The following is a 23,633-nucleotide window of genomic DNA, read 5'->3' as shown; positions in this document are numbered from 1 at the left end:
GCCCGGCAGTCTCAGCCCATTATAGCATCAGGCTCTGACTCAGATACCAGAATTACATTCATTAAATCATATGGAGGTGTAGATGAGGTGGGTTGGGTGTGGTTTCTCAGTGGCAGAGGTGTGTGAACTAAATAAAAGGACAAGTTATTTGTCCCCTAGCCCCCCATATATAAAACAGGAATACAGGGATGATATAAGCCCAGTAGACACCGCTGTTCAAAATGGATGTGTGGCAGTGGGTTACAGTACCGTAGAACAGGTACTGGTTCATAGCGTTTCTGAAATTCAGCCAATTCTCAGCCTCAGCTCTCATTGGGAATGATTTTCTGTGGTTCTTGGCTCCATCTTCTGTGTTGTCCTTTCATTCCAGTAAGAAACAGCTGATGTTTGCAGCTGACTCTTTTTTACCATGCTTCCTGCCTATAGAAGTTTGGGGGTTCAGAGGCCTCCTTTATTTTGGGAGATCTTATATCATTTATTCCAAGCTAGTGTAGTACCCCCCAAATTTAAGAACTTTCTGTATATCAGTCTACTCTGTTTGAGAAAAGTCACACCCAGAATATCTTTGAAGATAAGATTGGTTCTTCTTTACTTTAGGCTGGGTGTCAGGTTGCTGTGGGAGAGCTCCTTAAAGTCTTAGAAACCCCCTTGTCTAGATAAGTGGGTTTGGGAGGTAGGTCCTCAGATCTTTGAGGTTTTTAGAAAAAGGAGTCTTACTTTTTTGGTACTAATCATGGGTCATTTTTACTGTCAGAGCCCTATTTTGGTCCTTGACCTGAGGCTACTTTTTACTGTGAAAGTCTTTTGCTGAGAGGGACTGCAGATAGAAGTAGCTTTACTTTTGGACCCATAATGTTTTGGGTCCTTTATATTTCCTCTGATTTCTGCTTTTCTTAGCTTCTCTTGCTTCTCTCATACTTTATCACAGGCAATTAAAGGAAGTCAGTTATACTTGCAGCTTTCTGTCTGGAAATCCTCTTAAGTTGACCCTCAAGTTCATTAGATACTCTTTCTGTTGTGTGCATTGCAACAGGCTTCCTCATTGTTTACCAGTTCACAGCTGGTGTCCTCTTCTGTCCCGCCTTCAGTTGCCTCACTAGCAGCTCCCACTTTCAAACCCACTAGCCATTTCCTCGAGGCCCTTTAGGCTACACACAAAACCCATTCCCAAAGCCAATGCCACATGTTTTAGATTTTCTTATGTCAGCACCCACTTCTAGATTCTGATTTTTGTCTTGTTCATTGCATAACAAACCACCTCCAAATGTAGTGGCTTAAAATGATAACATTTATTTACTTAGTACGCTGCAGTTTGGATTCTCCTTGGTAAGAACGGCTTATGTCTACTTCACATGGCATCTGCCAGGACTACAACATCCAAGGTAGCATGTTCCCTCTTGTGTGTGACGCCTCAACTGAGTGGCTGAAACACCTGGGGCTGGCCAGGCATCTCTTTCTCTCCGTGTGGCCTCTATGCTGCAAGCTTGGCCTTCCTCACAGCAAGATAGTCTTATGGTAGTCATGACTTTGGATATTTTCAGAGTAGGAAAGTGGAAGTAGCCAAGCCTTCTTAGTACCTAGGCTTGAAGAGCTCAAAATGTTCATCTAATTGCTTCTATTAATCAAAGCAGCCACCTAACCAGGGAAGCAGACAGTATCACCTTTCAGTGGGAAAACTACGAAGAATTTGTAGCCATCTCTAATCTACTATAATAGGATAATTCCTAGGTTTTTCTGGTTTAGCATTGGTAGATTACGATACTGTTCCCTTGAACTGGTTTTTCTTGGAAAGGTCATGGTTCATTTACATTTCAAAGAAACCAACTCCAAAACAAACAAATGAAAAACAAAACAAAACAAAACCAAAAAGCAAATCAAATCAAAACAAACAAACAAAAAGCCAAATAGGAAAAGAAAGACCTGTTAGCACTGTAGACTGACTTATCTTTTCACTCCTTGCCGTCTCCACACAATATGTTACTGTTTTCACACCTTCTACCATTTATCTCAGTTTTCTCTTTTCAGCTACAGACAGTATCGCTTAACATTTCTATGTTAGTTCTACTGCCTTTCCTTCTCTTTTCCTCCACTTCCACTTTATAGTTTCTGGTATCTGCCCTTTATTTTTTATGTTGTTTAAATTGATATCACATTGTGATGTGTTCATAGTTAATTTCGTGCTTTGTAGTTGATTTTAGGAGTTGATTATTACTGGACTAAAGGTTTTATGCTAATACGACTGTGTAAATATTCACTAAAGAGTCACTGTGCCATGACTATACTTTTTTGTTTGGCAGGTTGTTGTTTTTCCTGGAGTTTCTGCTTACCATTTTTTTCTTGCCTTCTCTGCTTTAATCAGACCCTTAAATTCTTCTAACATCTCAAGCATGCTAATTAACCTGTGAAATCCGTTCATTTCCTAGATGCTTCTCAGCTAGGACCCTCAGCTGTCCTGTTTCAGTTGGGACTGATACAATGTGTCCTCAGGGTTGGATTCTCTTTTTCTTAGATTGTATGGCTTCTTGTTTCTTATTTTACTGTCTGGTTTTGCTTCAGTATATCTTTAACTAACCTTTCTAAAATGCTTTTATGTGTAAAATCTCTGAATCTTTTCTCATCTGAAAATATGTCTATTCTTTAATCAGAATTTCTCCAAACACCGCATGTTCTCACTCATAGGTGGGAATTGAACAATGAGATCACTTGGACATGGGAAGGGGAGCATCACACACCGGGGTCTATTATGGGGAGCGAGGAGGGGGGAGGAGGGAGGGATGGCATTGGGGGTTATACCTGATGTAAATGATGAGTTGATGGGTGCTGACGAGTTGATGGGTGCAGCACACCAACATGGCACATGTATACATATATAACAAACCTGCACATTGTGCACATGTACCCTAGAACTTAAAGTATAATAATAATAATAAAAAAAAGAATTTCTTTCAGTGTTGTAGGCAAAGAAATACTCAAGCGCTCAGAATGTTATTCCCTAAGGATGCTGTAAATATATCTGAGGGTGTATGATTACTTGTTTCTGTTGTTTTCCCCAAATTTGTTTTCTGATCTTATATTCCTGCTTCATCATTGTTTAATTTTTTTCTTTTGCTTATTAATGTTTTTGAATTTTAGGAATTACATTCAGACATTAGTTACTGGGTTTTAAAAATTGATAATTAATTATACTAGATGGCAAATTTGTGAAATTCTCCCTAAATGGCTTTACTAGGAAATCATTATTGTGACACAAATACAATATGCCTATTGTAGAAAAACCTGTAAAATTTCTGGAATATCTACTCCTTTCAGTCCCTATTTAAGAATCTCTTTACTTTTTCCCTGGTGCGATAAAGTTGGATTGCTTAAACCTTTTCAGGACAGCTTTGTCTTTTAAAAACATAGCCAACAAGATCTGGAACATTTTAGGCCTTTGACCAGTGGTGCTTTTTAAGTCAGTTCTATCGCCCTTCTTTGAAACAGCTGCGGAGACAATAAAGGTTGATATATAAACTCCATTAACAGCATTCATGGCTGGAATAAAATATGCTTTATTGTTTTAGTATAATGAATGGACCTGTCTGGAAGGCCCGCTGATTTTTTTCTACGTCTGTAGAGATGTGAAATTTGCAGCTTGTGGTTTTTAATGAAGGAAACTGGATTAAACATTTACCCCTTACATAAATTATAAGCAGGTGAAATAAACCTGTGGAACACCTTGTGTGAAAGCAGGAGCCACATTAATCGCAGGTCATGAGAAAAATGAGGGACTTTGTGGAGAAAGTCCAGAGCCAATGGGTTGCAAAACCAACCTGATCCTGTTTATAAATAAAGAGGCGTAAACAAGCCAACCAATTAAATGGGAGGGGCACAACAACTTACTGATTGTGGAGCCATGATACTTACCAAGGTATCATTTCTTTTATTTAGTTATTTATTTATTTTTTTGAGACGGAGTCTCACTCTGTTGCCCAGGCTGGAGTGCAGTGGCGTGATCTCGGCTCACTGCAACCTCCGCCTCAGGTTCAAGTGATTCTCCTGCCTCAGCCTCCCAAGTAGCTGGGACTACAGGTGCACGCCAGCATACCCGACTGATTTTTGTATTTTTAGTAGAGATAGGGTTTCTCCATGTTGTCCAGGCTGGTCTCGAACTCCAGATGATCCACCTGCCTCGTCCTTCCAAAGTGCTGGGATTACAGGCGTGAGCCACCGCACCTGGCCATATCATTTATTTTCACTGGCAGATTGTGAACTTCATAAACTCTTTATGATTTTGCTGTTTCCAGCAACTCATAGAGAAATACCAGGAATCTTTATAAATAGCCTTTGGTTGTATACAGATCATTGTATTATATGTTGGAGGAATGGATTTCATATTGTGACTTTTGCACTTTACCACTCACTTTAAAAAATATTTCAGAAAAGGGCCTTCTAGTTGGAACTCAGTCTTGTACATGTTTGTTCCTGTTTAGATATACCACAAAAAGGCACAGTCTCTGTGGTGAGGAGTTGCTAAGGAGGAAGCAGCAGTTGATACATCTGTTTTAAGCCTACCCTTATCCACTGCTGAGTAGTTACCAACCAGTACATTTCAGGGAACTTGTACCTTTGTCCTACCACATCCGTCTCAGGCCTCCTTTAACACAAAGGAATGGCAGCATTTTTTTTAAGAAAATATATTCTAATTGGATAAATATTTTTTGATTTCACACATACTACCTGCAAACATACTTCTGTACTTAGTGCCTATACTCCTATTGTAAATGGTTGTTTTTATACTTGGTACCTCCTTCTATACTCAATGCATTCTCTTTTCCATGATCCCGCACCCCACCCCACCTGTACACTCTGTCAAATTGTAGCAAGGTTTTGCACATTGCAGTTGCTCAATAAATGTTTGTTGAATGAAATTAATTGGCTACAGTCTGTTCCTGTTGTTTCCCTTTAACTTAAATCTGCACAATATTCCTGTATTGAAAGCACAATAACATTATTTGCAGTGCTCAGAATCATTGCCAAGGATACATTTGATTTTCAGGTCATTCTGAGAAGTAACAATGAACAGATGAATGAACAAAACAGCTAACCACATACATTTTAATTTTTTTAAAGATTGGCAAATCTAGCTTCTATTGTATTTGAAATATAAAATATATTTATGTTTGCTATTTAATAATAAGGTTTATATTTTGGCAAGTATTTGGCATGTAGGTGGTTCTCTCTGAGAATTCTTTTTCTTTTCTGTGTTTTCCTTAAAATTAAAAAAAAATTTTACAGCTGAAATATCTGGCAGATCTGATTTAATACACGGCCAAAATAACCATTGTTCTTTCCGTGATTGTCAGTTCTTTTGATGACCTCTTGTGTTTAATAATGTCGTTTCCTTTTTAGACTTCACAACGGTTATGGCTAGATTGAAAATCTGTGGAATCTAAACTATGGTTCGGCTAAACTTTTGTTAATAAATGAGGAAGTAAAATGAATATGAATTTGAGCTTAAAATTAATGGGTCTGAGATGACAGTAAACTTGTTTTAAATATCTGAGTTTGCATATCAGCTCTGTTTACTAGTCTCATGACTTTTCTTTCTGCAAGTTAATTATATTTGTCTTGTCTTAAAAGGTAATTGTAAGAATCATCAGTAGTTGAAAAGCACTTTGTAGCTATTAGCTGTATATATGAGATTATAATTACCAAGTCATATTATATAATCCCTATTTCAAAGCAATTCACATAGGCATTTTCAGAAACCAAATCATTCTGATAGACTGACTCATATTCTTCCTCTAAGAAAATAAATATCTGTGTTACTTAATAAAGAGTTTTTTTTTTTTTTTTTTTTTTTTTTTGAGACAGAGTTTTTCTTTTGTTGCCCAGGCTGGAGTGCAATGGTGCGATCTCTACTCACCGCAACCTCCGTCTCCCTGGTTCGATTCTCCCATCTCAGCCTTATGAGTAGCAGGGATTATAGGCAAGCACCACCATGCCTGGCTAATTTTGTATTTTTAGTAGAGATGGGGTTTCTCCATGTTGGTCAGGCTGGTCGCGAACTCCCAACCTTAGGTGATCTGCCCACCTCGGCCTCCCAAAGTGCTGGGATTACAGGCATGAGCCACTGTGCTCAGCCAAAGATTTTATTTATATCATTTAAAAAAAATTTCCCCAAGAATGTGGAACCTACAGATTTCTCAGGTCTGGGTAACTCTAAACCACTGTATTGTTGCACTGAAAAATTTGCTGTTTGTAGATCTGGCCTGTGCATAGCAAGCCAAGTGGCTGTGAGTGGGCAGAATATTATCTGGTGGACCGAATGCAGCAGAGGATATTCACCATCCATTCAGACTTGTAAAATGTTTGGAGTGGAGCCTGGCAGACAATATGCCACATCATACAATGTTTATTATATAGATATTAAGAACTGAGACAATATTAATTATTCTACCGAAAAGATGATTAAGTGTAACATTCCAGAGACCCGCCTGGGAGAATGAGGGGTGAAATGTGTGAATGCAAGGGTTTTAGCAGTGTCTAAGAGATGACTACCTCTTGTTTAAAGAGTTTCGCAGCAAAAGAAAGGAAAAAACAAAACCAAATGCAGTAGTAAGAGCAAACAAAGGCTGAGTGTGTGTATGTGTGTGTGTGTTGGTGTGTGTGTGTATTTTAATTTATAGATATATTTTTTGACATTACAAAAGAGATGATGCCCACAGGGAAGAAATGACTGCAGGTCTAAATAAGGAAGGGTATACTGTAGGATTTGGAATTCTAGCAAAGTAGAGATGGATTAAGGGCTCAGCAAACTGAAAGGAATAACTGTAAATCAGAGAAAAAAGGCTAGGTACAGTGGCTCACTCCTGTAATTCCAACATTTTGGGAGGCCAAGGCAGGAGGATCACTTAAGGCTAGGAGTTCAAGACAAGCCTGGCAATATATCAAGACCCTATCTGTACAAAAACAAAAATAAAACAAATTAGCCGGTGTGGTGGCACATGCTTGTAGTCCCAGCTCCTCAGGAGGCTGAGGTGGGAGGATCAATGGAGCCCACGAATTTGAGGTTGCAGTGAGCTGTGATTCTGCAACTGCAGTCCAGCTGGGGGAACAGAGAGAGACTCTGTCTCTTAAAAAAGAAGAAGATGAAGAAGGAGAATGGGGAGGAGGATGAGGAGGGGTAAGAAGGGGAGGGGGAGGAAGAAGAAGGGGAAGAGGAAGAAGAAGAAAAGGAAAATGTCTTCAGTGGTTAAAGTATGAGAGGACAGAAGGAAGGGCAGTGAGATATTGAAGTGGAATTAGGAGCACATGAGAACATTTATGTGAGGTTGTCTTGCAAGTGCCAGTGAATTAAAAGTGGATTGTCTGCTTGAGGATCTTCTTTCAGATGACTAGAGAATACATGAAATATACGAAATGATCAGCTGAGGGGTATGATGGAGAATGAATGCTGGTAAGGAAGTAGAAATAAAGTGAGAAGGAGGATATGCCAATATTAGGGTCAAAAATGACCCTAAAATAGGGTCATTTTTGCGTTTATTTTGTGTGCATTTTAAAATACGGTCTTTTGGTTATTTATCCAACACATATTTATATGTTTATTTATTCAGCAAATATTTGTTGAAAGTCTTTGGTTTTATAGGGCTTCTTTTTATCATGGGAAGACATTAAAAATATAAAAAAGTACAATATTATAGCATGCTAAGTGGTGAGAAGTGCTTAGGATACAAATTTTACAGGAAAGGGGTTGGAGAGAAAGGAAGAGAAGGAGAGAGAAAAAGAAATAATGAAAGACCGGAGAAAGAACGAGAGAAAGCGAGAGAGAGTTTCAGTGAGTGCGCCCAATGGAGTTGTCACTGAAAAGACAACAGGTGAGGAAAGATCTAAGGAAGTGAGAGAGAGGAACAGGACTTCCGTGGCCCCAGGAGGAAGGCTCCTGCTGTGTGGAGGAGCAGTCAGGAGGCCATGTGGCTGGAGTGGACTGAGTGAGGGTGAGTGGCAGGCGAGGAGCTCAGAGAGGGAGTAGGGCATCAGATGGTGCAGGGTCTTGTAAGCCAGGAAACTGCATGAAATGACTAAGTGGAGCAAGTGTAAATAGGAAAGAGGAAAGGGCCAATCCTAGAGCCCTGGGTAGTCCCAAGGATGAGAGTTCTGAGAGATGAGAAGGAATAAGCAAAGGAATCTGAAGGAGAGCCAGTGAAGGGAGAAAACCTAGCACAGTCAAGTGTCCTGGTAGCCAAGTGAAAGAAGTATGTCAAGGTTGAGGAAGTGCTCTTTTCTGTCAAGTGTACCCCGTGGGTCTAATATGATAGGGACTGGGAATTAACCATTGGATTTAGCAATGTGGCAGCCATACCAGCTGCTTTGCTGGGGTGGCAGGAGTAATTGCCTGATGTGGTATGGGTTCAAGAAGGAAAGGGAAGAGAGAAATCACAGACAGCAAATGCAGGCAACTCTTTTGGAGTTTAACTGCATCTAGGAGGAGGGAGTTGGTCTGGTAGTTAGAGAAGGAAGTGGGGTCAAAAGAATTCTTTTAGGATGAGAGGTAAAAATAACGTGTGTGTGTAAACTGATGGGGAGGATAGAGTAGAGAAGGAAAAATTGATGTTGTAGAAGAGAGAGGGGAGAACTCCTTCATCAGTGTCCTTAAGTGTGCAGGAGGCCATGACATCTGATATACAAGTTGTTTGTGTGTGTGTGTGTGTGTGTGTGTGTGTGTGTGTGTGTGTGTGGTGGAGGAAAAAGTGGCCTTAGCTAGTGTGTGCATAGTATCAGGAAAGAAAGCATAGTGTAAGCACAGTTAGATGTGAAGGTCAGAACTTGTGGAAGCTCTCTTTGGATATGTATCCAAAGATAATATAGATTCTCCCTTCCCTTCCCTTCCCTTCCCTTCCCTTCCCTTCCCTTCCCTTCCCTTCCCTTCCCTTCCCTTCCCTTCCCTTCCCTTCCCTTCCCTTCCCTTCCCTTCCCTTCCCTTCCCTTCCCTCCCCTCCCCTCCCCTCCCCTCCCCTCCCCTCCCCTCCCCTCCCCTCCCGTTCCCTCCTCTCCTGTTCCCTCCCCTCCCCTCCCGTTCCCTCCTCTCCTGTTCCCTCCCCTCCCCTTCCGTTCCCTCCCCTCCCCTTCCGTTCCCTCCCCTCCCCTCCCCTCCTGTTTTTCCCTCCCTCCCTCCCTCCCTCCCTCCCTCCCTCCCTCCCTCCCTCCCTTCCTTCCTTCCTTCCTTCCTTCCTTCCTTCCTTCCTTCCTTCCTTCCTTCCTTCCTTCCTTCCTTCCTTCCTTCCTTCCTTCCTTCCTTCTCATCTATGTATCCATCCTCACACACATACCTACACACGCACAGTGATTTTCACACACTAAATAGAAGAGAAAGATGAGGTTTTCCTCTTTCGACAATTGCTGCCTTATATACCTCGAAGTCTGCTGTTATTTTGTGGTCTTTAAAAAAATCTGTTTGAAGGTCACATGCAGCATCCTTAAGCTTCCATCATCCCAAGTCTTGAGGAATTACAGTTAGCAAGGCAGAATGTTAGATTCCAGTTCCCCTTCATTATTGTGTTTTAACTTTGGGGTTGCCATTACTACATGAGAATGAGAATCTGTAAGTGAGTGAATTGCTGAAGGTGGCAGTGAAAGAGTCTGTTAGTGTCAGAAATTAGTAGTAGCACCTTTTAAGAATACCCTTCAGCAGCCATGGTGCTGGGTTCATGGGGGAAGCCCTATTTCAGGTTATTCTACATCCTAATCACTCTGGATGTAGACTTGTACCTAATCTCCTGGACCCAGACCTTTCGACCATTGAGACCTGACTGTCAATTTAATCTCTTTTCTGACCTTTTCTTTCTTTCCTTTCCTTCCTTCCTTCCTTCCTTCCTTCCTTCCTTCCTTCCTTCCTTCCTTCCTTCCTTCCTTCCTTCCTTCCTTCTTTCCCTCCCTCCCTCCCTCCCTCCCTCCCTCCCTGCTTCCTTCCTTCCTTCCTTCTTTCGCCAGAGTGCAGTGGCACGATCTCAGCTCACTGCAACCTCTGCCTCCTAGGCTCAAGCGATTGTCCTGCCTCAGCCTCCCTAGTAGCTGGCATTACAGGTGCCCACCACCACGCCCAGCTAATTTTTTTTTTTTTTTTTGTATTTTTAGTAGAGACGGGTTTTACCATGTTGGCCAGGCTGGTCTCGAACTCCTGACCCCAAGTGATCTGCCCGCCTCAACCTCCCAAAGTGCTGGGATTACAGGCTGAGCCACCATACCCAGCGTGTTCAGACCTTTTCATGTTAAGTTTTTGGTTTAGTTACCTGTCTTCAGGAATTATTGTTTCTGTTACTTCTAGGGCCTAGACTTCTGGTTTGCTGAGAATTTCTTACAATCTTTAGTGTTTTAACTTGTAAATTTTCTGGCCTTTTCTGTGCACGTTGTCTTCTAGTCCTTGTCCATATCTGACTAGCACCATCATGTTGATGCCTGGTATTGGACTGTGTGCATTAGCCAACCACAGTACCATAATTGTTTGGGATTTGTGGCTATTTTTATAAATTGTGATAATTCATATGACTAATTTTATCAAAATGATTTGCTAACACTATGGCAATATTTAATTGGTCAAAATATTATTTTTCTTCTATTTTATTTAACCAGTTTAACTGTTTCTCATAATAATTATTATTCTGTTATTAAAAAATAACAAAAACTAAAACCAATTCTAGAGATACAATAGTTACATAAAACCAAGCTTTTCTACAAACTAGTCTGTTTTTACTTACAGTGCTTTTCTGAAGAAACAAAGTACATTAAAAAAAACTACTAGTAGCCTCAGAATTAAATAAAAGTAAACAGAATTTTTGTGGCCTAACTTTAATCTGAAACAGAGAGAGTATGATGAATACTTTTGTCCTTTTTCCCAAAATCTCCTTTCAAGGCTGTTTATAATTCATTCTGGCTACAGGGTAGCTCACTAACATGAGCATGATCAGTCTGTAGAACGAGTACTCCTGGAAATATATCGGAATGAAGTAAGCAGGGTACTGTCCTGTTTTAAGTATGACAAGTTAAGAAAAGTCTGGAATATTGCAGCAGGTCTGTTATTTTTAAAAAACAATCACATGCAAAAAATTTGGACCCAGAATAGATGATGGGCAACAATAGCTACCATTTTAGTGAGCACTTATTGGCCAAGCATATGTCTGCTGTCATTTAATTTCACAAATCCTTACAATAATAATTTGAAGCAGATATCAGTAAACCACTTTATGCATAAAACACTAAAGTTAGAGCTGCTAATAATAAGTTTGTAAAAGGCCACACAAACCAGTAAACTGGAGAGCTGGTATTGGAGCCTGTTTGAACAATGTTGGAAGGCATAACATTTTAATTATAACCTATATCACATACGGTGAGCAGATAATTGAATTGGGTCAATGTTGTCATACTGTATTACTGTGGACATGTGGAAGACTTGAGAACCATAGTACTCAAGTGTGGTTTGCAGAACTCTGGGGTTCCCTGAGATACTTTCAGGGGGTCAGCAAGTCAAAACTATTTTGATTATAATGTTAAGATGTTATTTGTCTTTTTCATCATGTTGACATTTGCACTACTGGTGCAAAACCTATGGTAGATGAAACCACTGGCATCTTAGCATGATGCCATGATGGTGCCCATCAATGCAGTGGCACCAAACTCTACTAGTGATCACTGTATTCTTCACAGTCAATAATTCATAGCTAAAAATCCCAGCCAGACCCACTTCAGAATGATCTTCATCTGCTTATTGAATCAGTAGAATTTATTCAATTTTTAAAAATTTAACCCCTGAGAACACATTTTAAAAAATATAATACTTGAGAAAATGGGAATGGCATACCAAATACAATGCTGGTGTAAAGAAAAAGCATTTGTACAATTTTTTGAATTGTGTGATAGGAAGAACTATGGCCCCTTAAATATGTCCTTGCCTTCATCCCAGGTACCTGTGAATATATTACCTTGTGTGTCAGAAGTAACTTTGCAGATGTGATTAAAGTGAAGGACCTCAAGATGCAGAGATTATCCTGGATTATCCAAGTGGGCCTAATCTAATAACAAGAGTTCTTAACAGGGAAGAGGAAGGTAGAAGATGGGTCAGAGAGATGTGATGTGAAGAGCACTCAACCCACTGTTGCCAGCTTTGCAGGTGGAAGAAGGGGGCCACAAGGCTGGGAATTTGGATGTCTTTTAGAAGCTGGGAACAGCCCTCAGGTGACAGCCTGAAAGAAGACCATAAAGAAATGAATTCTCCCCTAGAGATTCCAATAAGGATAACAGTCCGCCAGCATCATGATTTTAGTCTGATGAGATTTGTACTAGACTTCTGTCCTGCGGAACTGTAAGGTAATAAATGAAGCTTGTGGTACTTTATTAAGGCAGTAACAGAAAGCTAATACAAGTTGTATGCTGAACTAGCCTCTTTTACTTGGAAAACCATTTTTACTTGAAAGAATGACTCATAACAAAATGTGCTTCTTCAGTCTTGGGTGTTAGGCAGACATAGTCTTGAAAATGAACAAAGTGATCTTGCCACTTAAAGAAAAGCAACTGACAGGGTGTGTTTAGACTTTTGGAAAAACTTCTGTTTGTCATTGTGAGCTTGATGGTTTGCTGAAGACTTTGATGAGATTAGTGGTGATATTAGCAAATGTGATGTCTTGATAATACTTAATAGAATACGTCAAAATTTGCATAATTCAGTGAACCAATATTTCCCCAAAGACCAGTGTATGAGTTACAAAATCTTGCATTGTTAAAAGATTCTTTTGAAGTGCAAAATAAAGAAATGGATTTCAATGGGACAGAATGTAGAAAGTTCACTGACACAGTTTCAGATTTCACGTTGCCACAAACCTGTAAGGAATGATCATTCTTTGGTGGATCGTATCAGAAGATAATATTAACCATTATCTGAAGAAGCTCTGAAAATTTACCCTTTTCCATTTATATATACTTGTGGGACGTTAGATGTTCTTCATGTCATGGCAGATTGAGTGCAGAAACAGATAAGGGAATCCAGCTACCTTTTACTAAGTCAGGTGTTACAAAAATGTTAAACAATATCAATCTTTGCACAAACTTTTTTGTTTTAAAAGTGAAGTTATTTTCATAAAAATAATATTTATCATATAATGATTTGTGCCTATATTAAGTGAATTAATAAATATTTAAAATTTTCTCAGTTATAATTTCTAAAATGATAAATATTGATAGATAGAACCATACATACAGAAGCCCTTAGTGGTCTCAACAGTTTCAAGAGTGAGAATTGCTGTTTTAGAAAGCACTTGGAAAATAATGATAAAGATGTCAATTATCAACAAGGAAAAATACCTACACCATGTTTTCAAGGACAAAAAGGAGATCACAAAACTTTTTGTTTAGAATGAGTCTGTTTATTCAAAATTTTATACCTATATTAACTATTTTAATATTGAGAAATGTGTGGAGAGATGTTCACTAAAATTTCAGTAGTGGTATTCTCTGGGTGAGTGTTTTTTTATTTGTACTTGTCTGTATGGTTTATTTTACAATGAGCATGTATCATGAAATAAAATAGCAAATCTGTATTAAAAGCACATTTATTATTTTACAGCATGCGTTTTTATAAGAACTGTGAAGCCATGTAAAAAGTGTATAATGTATCCATGAAAGCTTTTCTTTCATTGCATTCTTTTCTAGGGCTATTAAATGATAGTCATGGTTTTTGGTCCAAGTTTATTGCTCAAGGCTTTAATGCAGTAGTTCTGAATTTATATGTTTAAGATGTTCTCATTGGTAGGTTGGCCCAGTAGATATTGACATTCGTTAATGCCACAGTGTGTTAACTTCACTCATCCTTTTGTTTTCTGTTTAGTATTTACAGATAAGCCTTGTAGGGTAGAATTAAACTTAATGGTGTTTATAAATATATTATAAATTGTCCCGGACACGAGGGCAGGACACGAGGGCTTTAGGGTGCACACTGTTAATCACAAGCAAACACTGTCACAGAAACGCAGTGTTTGATGTCTAGTTTCCGTTCTAATCTCATAGTCTTTGATGTTATCCTCTTAAGACTGGAAAATGTCATATTCATTTTCTTGATCCGGTTAACATGATTTTATGAGTGGGTTCAATAAATTAGCAGAATCTAGGACAGTTTCTTATCAGTAAAATGAGGATAATAATAGAATTACCTCAAAGGATAGTTGTGAGGATTAAAGGAGATAAAATATATAAAGCATTTAGAACAGTGCCCCACACATAAGTGCTCCATTAGTGATAGCTATTATTATCTAGAAAGTGCACACAGTAAGTTCATAGCAAATATTATTTACAAAGAGCTAACTTTCCCAGATACTCACGTTCAAATTGTTCATGTATTTGCATTAGCAATGATCATGCAGAGGCTGTTATCAACGTCTCTTTTCAGAGCAGGCACCTGCTTTTCAGGTGACACTCTTAATTTGATTAATACTGTCTTCTCATATGAAAACACTCTAGGTTCAGGCAAGAACCAGTTTAGTATTGTGATCTAGGAGGGTGAGCAGAACCACCACTTTCTCTTTGATTCTTTGCCTGCTCATTCATTGGTTAGTTCATTTCACAAACATATTGCATGGGAGCCATGTGCTAGGCCTTGTGCTCGGGATAGATAAGAGGCATGAGACACATCTGTGGGAGAGGAAGATGCCATTGGGTGACTAAATATAGTCCGTAAGTGCTGTGAGGGGGAAGCCCTGGGTTGCTGTGGGTGATTTGTAGGTGTGCATTGCTGCCACAGGCTCTGGGGTAGGGCACCATTGGGAAGGGCCATGGAGGGAAGTTTCTGTGAGGGGAATTGTGAGCAAATCGGCCTCCCAGGCTGCTGAGCAGTGAGCAGCCTGTGCTTTGTTCCTCTCTTTGTTCCTCCTTCTCTGAGGACATCTTATTATCTGCTGATGTGCCTTATGGGCAATTTGCATGGAAGATTTATTAGTCATGTTTTTACGTTCTTCATATTCTGTTTACTAGGCTGAAAGAAGCATATGTGTTTATCCAATATTTATAGGGCAAACAAAATTTTTAGGAATATTTAATAAAGGCACAGCGGTTTCAGAAAGATTTTTCTTCAGTTATTTTAACCATAACTGGAGTTTCAAACATTTAAGGATGATTTTTGTTTGTTTATTTCAGAGTCGTGAAAGGAATAATCTTTCTGAAGTTTTTTTTCTGAATCAGCCCACAAATTCATAGACTAATCATAAGGAAACCATTTAGCTGGTATTTATGTAAAGAAATATTTTATCATAACTGAATTTTCAAATATTTGGGCTCATATTCCTATATTTTGCAGTGGCAACCTTTTTTTTTTTTTTTTTTTTAAAGAAACTTTTTCTTCCTTTATCTTTTCTGGTTCCCAATTGAGGTAGAATTTTGGAGAAACTGGAAAGTTACTGTCAGGTTGACTGGATGTAGTGCTGCATGGTGTCCAGAAAGGAATATACAGCTCACTGGAGATGAGGTTTTTGAGATGGAGTCTTGCTCTATTGCCCAGGCTGGAGTGCAGTGGTGCGATCTCAGCTCACTGCAGCCTCCGACTCCCAGGTTCAAGCGATTCTCCTGTGTCAGCAGCTGGGACTACAGGCACCCATCACCATGCCCGGCTAATTTCTATATTTTTAGTAGAGATGGGATTTCACCATGTTGGCCAGGCTGGTCTTGAACTCCTGATCTCAAGTGATCTGCCTGCCTTGGCCTCCCAAAGTGCTAGGATTCTGTAATCCTGGCACAGGCATGAGCCACTGCACCTGGCCTGAAGATAAGTTTTGAAACGTTTAGGAGCTGGAGAGCAGAGAAAGAATAGTTCAGGAAAACTGGTAGGCCATGTGCCCAGGAAATAGATGATGAGGTAAAGAATAAGTGCTAAGCAAGGAATTGAGAATCTTGTAGGAGACATAAGGCAAGAAGACCAGTTATATACAGTAGTCCCGCCTTATCAGTGAGGGACACATTCCAAGACCCCCCGTGGATAGTACTAAACCCTATTTATACTCTGTTTTTTTCGTGTACATACATACATACATACATACATACATACATAGCAAAGTTTAATAGGCCCAGCAAGAGATTAGCAACAATAATAATAAGACAGAACAATTATAACAATATACTCTAATAAAAATTATATGAATGTGGACCCTCTCCAAAATGCCTTATTGTACTGTACTGCAGGAAACTAAAGCCACAGAAAGTGAAACTACAGATAAGGAGGGACTATTGTACAAGTCCAAATGTATTAAGTGCCATGGGGATAAAAATAAAATGTTTTAGCCATTTTTTCAGTAAATAAATAAATGTTTTGAGTGCCTACTATAGTCACGGTTGAGGTGGGGGTAAGATCATTTCTGTTTAGAGAATTCAGAATTCTGGAAACGTTTTCTTTTTTTTTTTTTTTTTTTTGTGGGGAAGACAAGGTCTCACTCTGTCACCCAGACTGGAGTGTAGTGGTGTAATCTCAGCTCACTGCAGCCTCCACCTTCCGGCTTCAAGTGATTCTCATGCCTCAGCCTCCCGGGTGGCTGGGACTACAGGTGCTCACCACCATGCCCGGCTAATTTTTGTATTTTTTGGTAGAGATAGGGTTTCACCATGTTGGCCAGGGTGGTCTCGAACTCCTGACCTCAAGTGAGCTGCCTGCCTCAGCCTCCCAATATGGTAGGATTATGGGCGTGAGCCACTGTGCCTGACCGAAGATAGGCTTTTAATAGAGTTCATGACATTTAACTTGCCCTTAAAGGTATACAGAGATAGAATTCTAATGCAGTGCTGTCCAATTAAAATATAGTGTGAGGCTCATGTGTAATTTAAAACTTTCTAGTAAACACATTAAAAGAAGTCAAAAGAGCTGGGTGAAATTAATTTGAATTGTATATATTATTTAACCCAATATGCCCAGAATATTGTAATTTCAGCATTATAATCAGTATAAAAGTATTGAGATACTTAACATTTTTCACTCTAAGCCCTTGAAATTGACTCTTCATTTTACATGTCCAGCACATAGCACATCTCAATTCAGAAGCTAACTTTTCATTGGAAATATGTGATCTAAATATAGAGTTTATAAAATTTAACAGTTGAAAAACAAAATTCACATACAGTTTGTTCCAGTCATACTTTAAAGTTTTCCAATAACTGAATAGGGCATCTGTTTTAAAATTGTAATGCATATTAAAGTTAATTCAAATCAAAAAATCTTTTTCCTAGTCATATTAAATTCAACTCCACCCGTGGCTAGAAGCTACCATATTGAATAACACAATTTTAAAGAGATTAATGAAAAGAAAGTTTTGTAGGCAGAAAGAAGGTGTCGAGGAAAAAAGTTGGAGCAGTCTTGAGGAAGCAGCAAGCAGCCCAGTGTAATTTATTTGAAATGAAATAGTGAGAGAAAAACCTGGAATGATATTTGGGAGCCCTGGATGCATAGTCTCCAAATTGGAACTTCAAGTAAACAGACATTGGGCACTCACTGGGTAAAGTTTTTGGCAAAAACTTTATAAGAGGAATGAGAGGCTGCCTGTTCTGATTTAGGCTGATTAATCTGGCTATATTGTTTAGGGTGGATTTGAGAGCCAAGGGGAAGGAGAGAGGCTGGAGGTGAGGATATTAACAAAGAGCTAATCTCAGATAGAAAGAGGTAATGAGAGCCTGGCGTAGAAAAATGCTGGAGATTCCCCAGCCTAAAAAGATTCCCTTTCACTGAATCAGCTTCCCTCAATGGGTTTCCTAGTGTTCAACTATCTTTCTGTGCTGTTACAAATATTATGTTGTGTCTCTAGTATATTGCCTGCTAGTATTTCATTTATTAGTTTCCCATCCATCTCCATAGATTGGTACTGTAAACATGTAGCCATTCAGCACTTATTTCGTTGTATCATTGTAGGTTATTTTGTGTGTTTGGATCTATTTTAGAGTTTGAGCCATCAGTGAAGAGAGACCATTTCATTTTCCTATTTGCATGCATAGCGCCTAGCACACTTAGAGCCTCTGGTGTTCTTGTTGCACTGAGAAGGAATTCAATAAATGTTTCTTGATTTGAGTGAACCTGCAATGATAGCAGTTTGTGGATGGCACAGACTTGGGGATGCCAATAACTTTGCCTCATATTTGGGCAATAAGAAAGCAACTGAAGGTGGGGAGTTCATTTCAAGGTGAATTGCCAGAGGTTTCAAGTCAAATTTTTATTGGGGAAAAGGTGAAGCAACAATATGAAGCAGTTTCTGGTATTCTGTTTCTTTTTAAGAATACAGAAGAAATTGAAATCATTGGAGAAATCCTATTACTTGATATAGGCAAATATATTACCCCTTACAATTTGTTTAAAATTAGAAATCCTAAGGCTGAAGGTGAAAAGCCAGGTATAGTTATTTCGACAGTGAAATAAATGATTGAGTGGCAGTTATAGCCCATTCACCCACTGGACAAATAGGCACCATGAGGAAGGACTGGTGTTTGTGGGACACGATGATTTCCTCATAATAAATGGGAGACTTTTTGTACATCATGCAGTTGATTGATAATGAAGAGGAGGTGGATAAAAATAGTTAATATTTATTAACAAGTTAATTCATAACTTTATTAACATTATTAAGAACCTATGTTCGAAACAATGTTAGGTGCTTTATATAAACTTTATTCTCACAGTTTTTATAGGTTACAGGTATTATCCCTATTTTATAGAGGATGATGCTGAAGTTAAGAGAGTTTGAAGTGTGCCAAAAATCACATAGCTAGTAAGTGATCGAGCTGGGAATGGAACCTGGATATGTCTTACTGTGAAGTTTGTGACCCATTCGTAATTGGGCATAGTAGATGTTACAGAGAGAGGATTTTGGAGTTAAGAAAAGGCAGGGGGAAAGGTAAGGATCTTTTTCTAGAGCAGAAGCTCTCTTCTGTTCATGTGGATGGTGATGATGGAAACTCTGCCAGTGGCGTAACACCAGAAATTATGGGGACTGCATTAGGCTAGCTTTGTCAGGACTCCCATAGGACGTGGTCGTGCGGAAACCATGATAAAGAATAAGAAGGTGTGAACTTTCTTCCTTTTTTCACTTCCTCACATAGCGTAGATAGAGTTAATGTGTGGGAACATAAAATGCCGAGAAGGTGGAATGAAGGAAATAGGGATGGATTGTTTGTAAATTCAGTGTTTCATCCCTTGAAGATTAAAAAAAAAAATCTTACCTAGTTCATTACTATTCCAGAGACAGATTAAAAAGTGTCTGCCTCTTTTTTTTTTTTTTTGAGATGGAGTTTCGCACTCAGGCCCAGGCTTGAATGCAATGGCGTGATCTCAGCTCACTGCAACCTCCACCTCCTGGGTTCAAGTGATTCTCTTGCCTCAGCCTCCCAAGTAGCTGGGATTACAGGTGCCAGCCACCACGCCTGGCTAATTTTTTGTATTTTTAGTAGAGATGGGGGTTTCACCATATGGGGGAGGTTGGTCTCGAACTCCTGACCTCAGGTGATGCACGCGCCTCGGCCTCCCAAAGTGCTGGGATTACAGGCGTGTCTGCCTCTTAATAGAAGAGTCAGATGAGGCTGGGTGCAGTGGCTCACGTCTGTAATCCCAGCACTTTGGGAGGCTGAGGCGAGTGGATCACTTGAGGCCAGGAGTTCGAGACCTGCCTGGCCAACACGGTGAAACCCTGTCTCTACTAAAAATACAAAGATAAGCTGGGCCACTTCGGAGGTTGAGGCATGAGAATCGCTTGAATCTGGGTGGCAGAGGTTGCAGTGAGCCAAGACCGTGCCACTGCACTCCAGCCTGGGCAACAGAGCAAGCCTCCTTCTCAAAAAAAAAAAAAAAAAAAAAAAAAAAGAGTCAGATGAGCAAAACTGATATACTTCAATACTAGCTTTCTTTTAGATATCTTAATTTTATCAATAATGGTAAATGTGTTGTTTAGTTGATTTTTATCAACTAAAACTTGGAGTTTTAGCTGACTCAGGGGAGTGAAACGGCTCTCTTTGAGACTGATAATCATTTTCTGACATGAGGCTATTTAAGGCCTCAAGGACTTCTGATGTCAATTAACCATCAAATATTTTAACAGTGCTTAGTCTTTGCTCAATATCTTGGTCCATTCTATGTTAGTAATAGATGCACGTCAAATAGACATTTTGGTTTATGAGATTCCATGTTTTGGAAGAGGCTGTTGGATTCTTAAAGCATTTATTCAGTCATTAAACATTTATTGAGTATTGAACTCATGTTAGTCATTGTGACAGACATGGGGTATTAAGTGGTGAACAAAATACATATTTTCCTGCTGTCATATTCTTTGAAATCTAGTGAAGTTGGCAGACTTTATTTTTTATTTATTTATTTTTTTAAAACAAACTTAACTTTATTTCTCACTTTCACTTAAAACTTGATTTTATAAAACACACACACACAAAAACATTTTTAAGAGTTCTGTATTACAGAACATTAATGAGTACAAATATCCATTGCTTCATAGGTTCAAGTTACATAAATTAAAGTCAAATTTGGAAACTGATTCATTAGGGAAAACTATACATGAAATGAAGGTCAAAAGGAGCTAATACAGCAATATTTCATTGTTTATAGATTATTAGTTACTTTCAGGACCTCAACAAAGATTCTGAATATTTAGACTTCCTTTGCTGTATTTTATACTTAAATATCTCCCTACCTATACTGAGTCAAGCTACTTGACCAAAACATCTGATTTAGGAAAGCATTTAGCTTTATAGCACAAGTTTTTCCATCTACATTACTATCTTCAAAGGAATATACATCACAACGTTGACAAAAAAAATTCCCGGTTCCTTTTGAACAGTGTGCAATAAATTCATGATGTTAACTCCATGGTAAGTCAAATAGGTACCAAAAAATAAAAGGAACAATTACACAGTTCAGTAAGTATCATTTTGGTTTTCTCCATGTAAAAATTAACCAGTGAAATAAAACATATTAACTATAGATGATTTGATTTCAGGAAAACCAAATTTCAAAATTACAATTACATTATTTTCCTCACGTCATCCTCAGTCATTGACAGGAATTTTGTAGGCCACCATGCTATTTACTTTGTGGATTGTAGTAGTAAATGAACGAAGGCGGACTTCCTCAGAATTGGTAATGAACTGTGGTCCCAACTCTTCCCATTTTTCAGGTACAACCAAATCTTTGACTGTATAAATCAGGAGATCAAATGAACAGGAAACTTCCAACAGTGGCAGAAATGTCACTGTAGCTGTTATCTGTCTGATCACTGAATGGATTTCATCCTGGATAGCTTTCTGAGACTTTTCTCTGGGTGCTCTGTCATCTTTTGCAGTCTTGTCACACTCAATATCAAACTGCCATCTTTCCAGGACCTCACCTCTTTCAATATTTGAGATAACTACAACCAGTTTCTGAACTGAACACTTGTATAACCAATCTTTTAGTTGTTCCACCACATTATTTAGGTATTTTATGAGCTCAAGATCAGTAGTTACAAGCAAGGTGAGTCCGTATTTCTGCACTCGAGTAAAAGTTTCAGATGGATATATGCCACGCTGATATAAAATGCTGTTGATGCCGAATGAGAAGAACTCGGCCACGATTTCAGCGCTCCCGCGCAGGGTGGTTCCCTGCTCCCGGGAGAGCTGCAGCTCCATGGCCAGGGACACAAACAAAGGCACGCACTTGCACTCGGCGGACAGCAATCACAGCGGCTCCCACAGCACTTCCCCGCCAACGAAGTTGGCAGACTTTAAAAAGACAGTTACACAAATGAATATACTGTCATACATTTTGATAATATTTGACATTTACCATATTGATCTCATTGAACATTAGAGATTTACTTTCTTTAAATAGATGTATCTTGAAAAGCTGTGTGTGTGTGTGCATGTGTGTGTGTATGTATGTATAAAACCTCACATTTGTGTAAATCAAGTAATAATTTAGCTTTGTGATTTTGAGCTAGTCATTTCGTTTCTCTGGATTTTAATTTTCTTGTTTATTATATAGCAATTTATAGAAGATCTTTGTAGAAGTTTCTGATGTTAAATTCGGTCATGTTGTTATGTGATTGAGATGTTTATATACTATTTTTTTAATGTTGCTCAAAACATAAATTAGTTCATTTTGTACCTGAAAATAGAAAGTAAGACTTGTTAAATAATAAATTTACCCAACTGGCATCAATAGTTATAATGCTGCCATACTGGAAATGTTGAAAGTTTTGCAGAAGCTTAAATATGAAGCTTTGAAAATTATTGTCGAAATTCTAGATTCTAAGTTCTATTAAAAATCTGTTTATTTTCTTCAGCTGCATATGTATTCGATGTGAATCTTCTAAACTTGAAACAAACACTTCATGGCCTCTCTGATCACCAGTTTTCCAGTTTATTATTTTTTAATAGATAATTTTTTAGAGCACATTTAGAAGTATAGAAAAATTGAGAAGTTAAACCAACTTATTTTCACAGTGGGAGTAATGGGCCCTATCTTGGATAGTTGTGAGAATAAGAATTATTGAATGTAAAAGTTTTAGCATGGTCCTCATTCCTACACAGCTATTATTGTGATCAACTTTTTCCCTTCATCATTACGCTAACTCCTACACTGAAAGAGAGCTAGGTATTTGTTTATCTTTTTAGTTAATAAAAGAAAAAATTCTATTGTCATGCCCAAATTTCTATCTGTATCACTGATGGCCACCGACCACAAATCTGTTCCACCATTTAATGTTTTCTCTCATTTCAGTGATCTTTGTTTGCTTCCTTTTTCTAACCATGGAATTTTATGAAAATCTAGAGATCAAAGGAAGCAACATAAGAATGACTAGGTGATTTTTGTATTTTTTCAAAAGCTGATCATTTTAAAACAAAACATTTAAAAAGTTTCTAGTTATTAATATAGATTTAATATGCATTTGAAGAATTTTCAATAATTTAAACCAACTTTTAGTAAAATCGAACTTTAAAATATATTGATGTGCGTTTATTACATAAGCTGGTATGTGTGGAAAACAGGCAAAGATACAAACGATAAGGAGTAAAATCATGCTGATGGATATTACACTAACAAAATGCCACATATAGCCATAGTACTGATGTACTACCTTTTAACATATTACAATAATTGTAATTTATGGCTTTGAAACTTTAAAGATACGAAACCCCCAAATCATGTTCATATTTGAAAGAGAAACTTAAGGCAATAAACAGTTTGTAGCAATTAGAACTATATTTTGCATGCCATTAATATATAATTGCATGCTACTTTTATATATCCATTGTAGCAAAGATTCCCCGGTGAACTCTATCAGGCCTGGTTTATGATAGATATGTAGATAGATAGGTAGACAGAAAGATCCTGGTTTAAGAGAGACAGATAGATAGATAGATAGATAGATAGATAGATAGATAGATAGATAGATAGATACACACACACACATACTGATAAAGACCAATCAGAAAATATATATATGATATATATATTTAAAAGACCAATCAGAATATTTATCTATATTATATATAATATATAGTTTTGGGTTGGTCTTTATCAGTGAACTCATACTTGAATAGTTAGTAGAGTAACCGAATGTCTTGTTTTTGCTCATTTGTGTTTGAGGTATGGTTGTAGTGCCCAT

General features: G+C 38.3%; 1 protein-coding gene and 1 pseudogene across 9 annotated transcripts in view; one reads left to right on the top strand and one right to left on the bottom strand.

Moving 5' to 3' along the window:
- TBC1D4 (TBC1 domain family member 4) overlaps nt 1-23,633 on the top strand; it is a 209,680-nt gene that overhangs the window by 87,757 nt on the left and 98,290 nt on the right. For 2 of the 9 annotated variants that reach the window (XM_074022146.1, XM_065533322.2), the window contains exon 1: nt 12,088-12,339. The exons of the other annotated variants lie outside the window; for them this stretch is intronic. The gene's annotated coding sequence lies outside the window, so the exon portion shown is untranslated. Of the gene's footprint in view, nt 1-12,087; nt 12,340-23,633 lie in introns of those variants that run through there. 9 annotated transcript variants of the gene reach the window in all.
- On the bottom strand, nt 20,329-21,677 carry LOC102146377 (mitotic spindle assembly checkpoint protein MAD2A pseudogene; annotated as a pseudogene).

This window comes from Macaca fascicularis, chromosome 17, assembly GCF_037993035.2.
Source record: "Macaca fascicularis isolate 582-1 chromosome 17, T2T-MFA8v1.1".
Lineage (NCBI taxonomy): Eukaryota > Metazoa > Chordata > Mammalia > Primates > Cercopithecidae > Macaca > Macaca fascicularis.
This window is presented reverse-complemented; position numbering and strand designations above follow the sequence as displayed.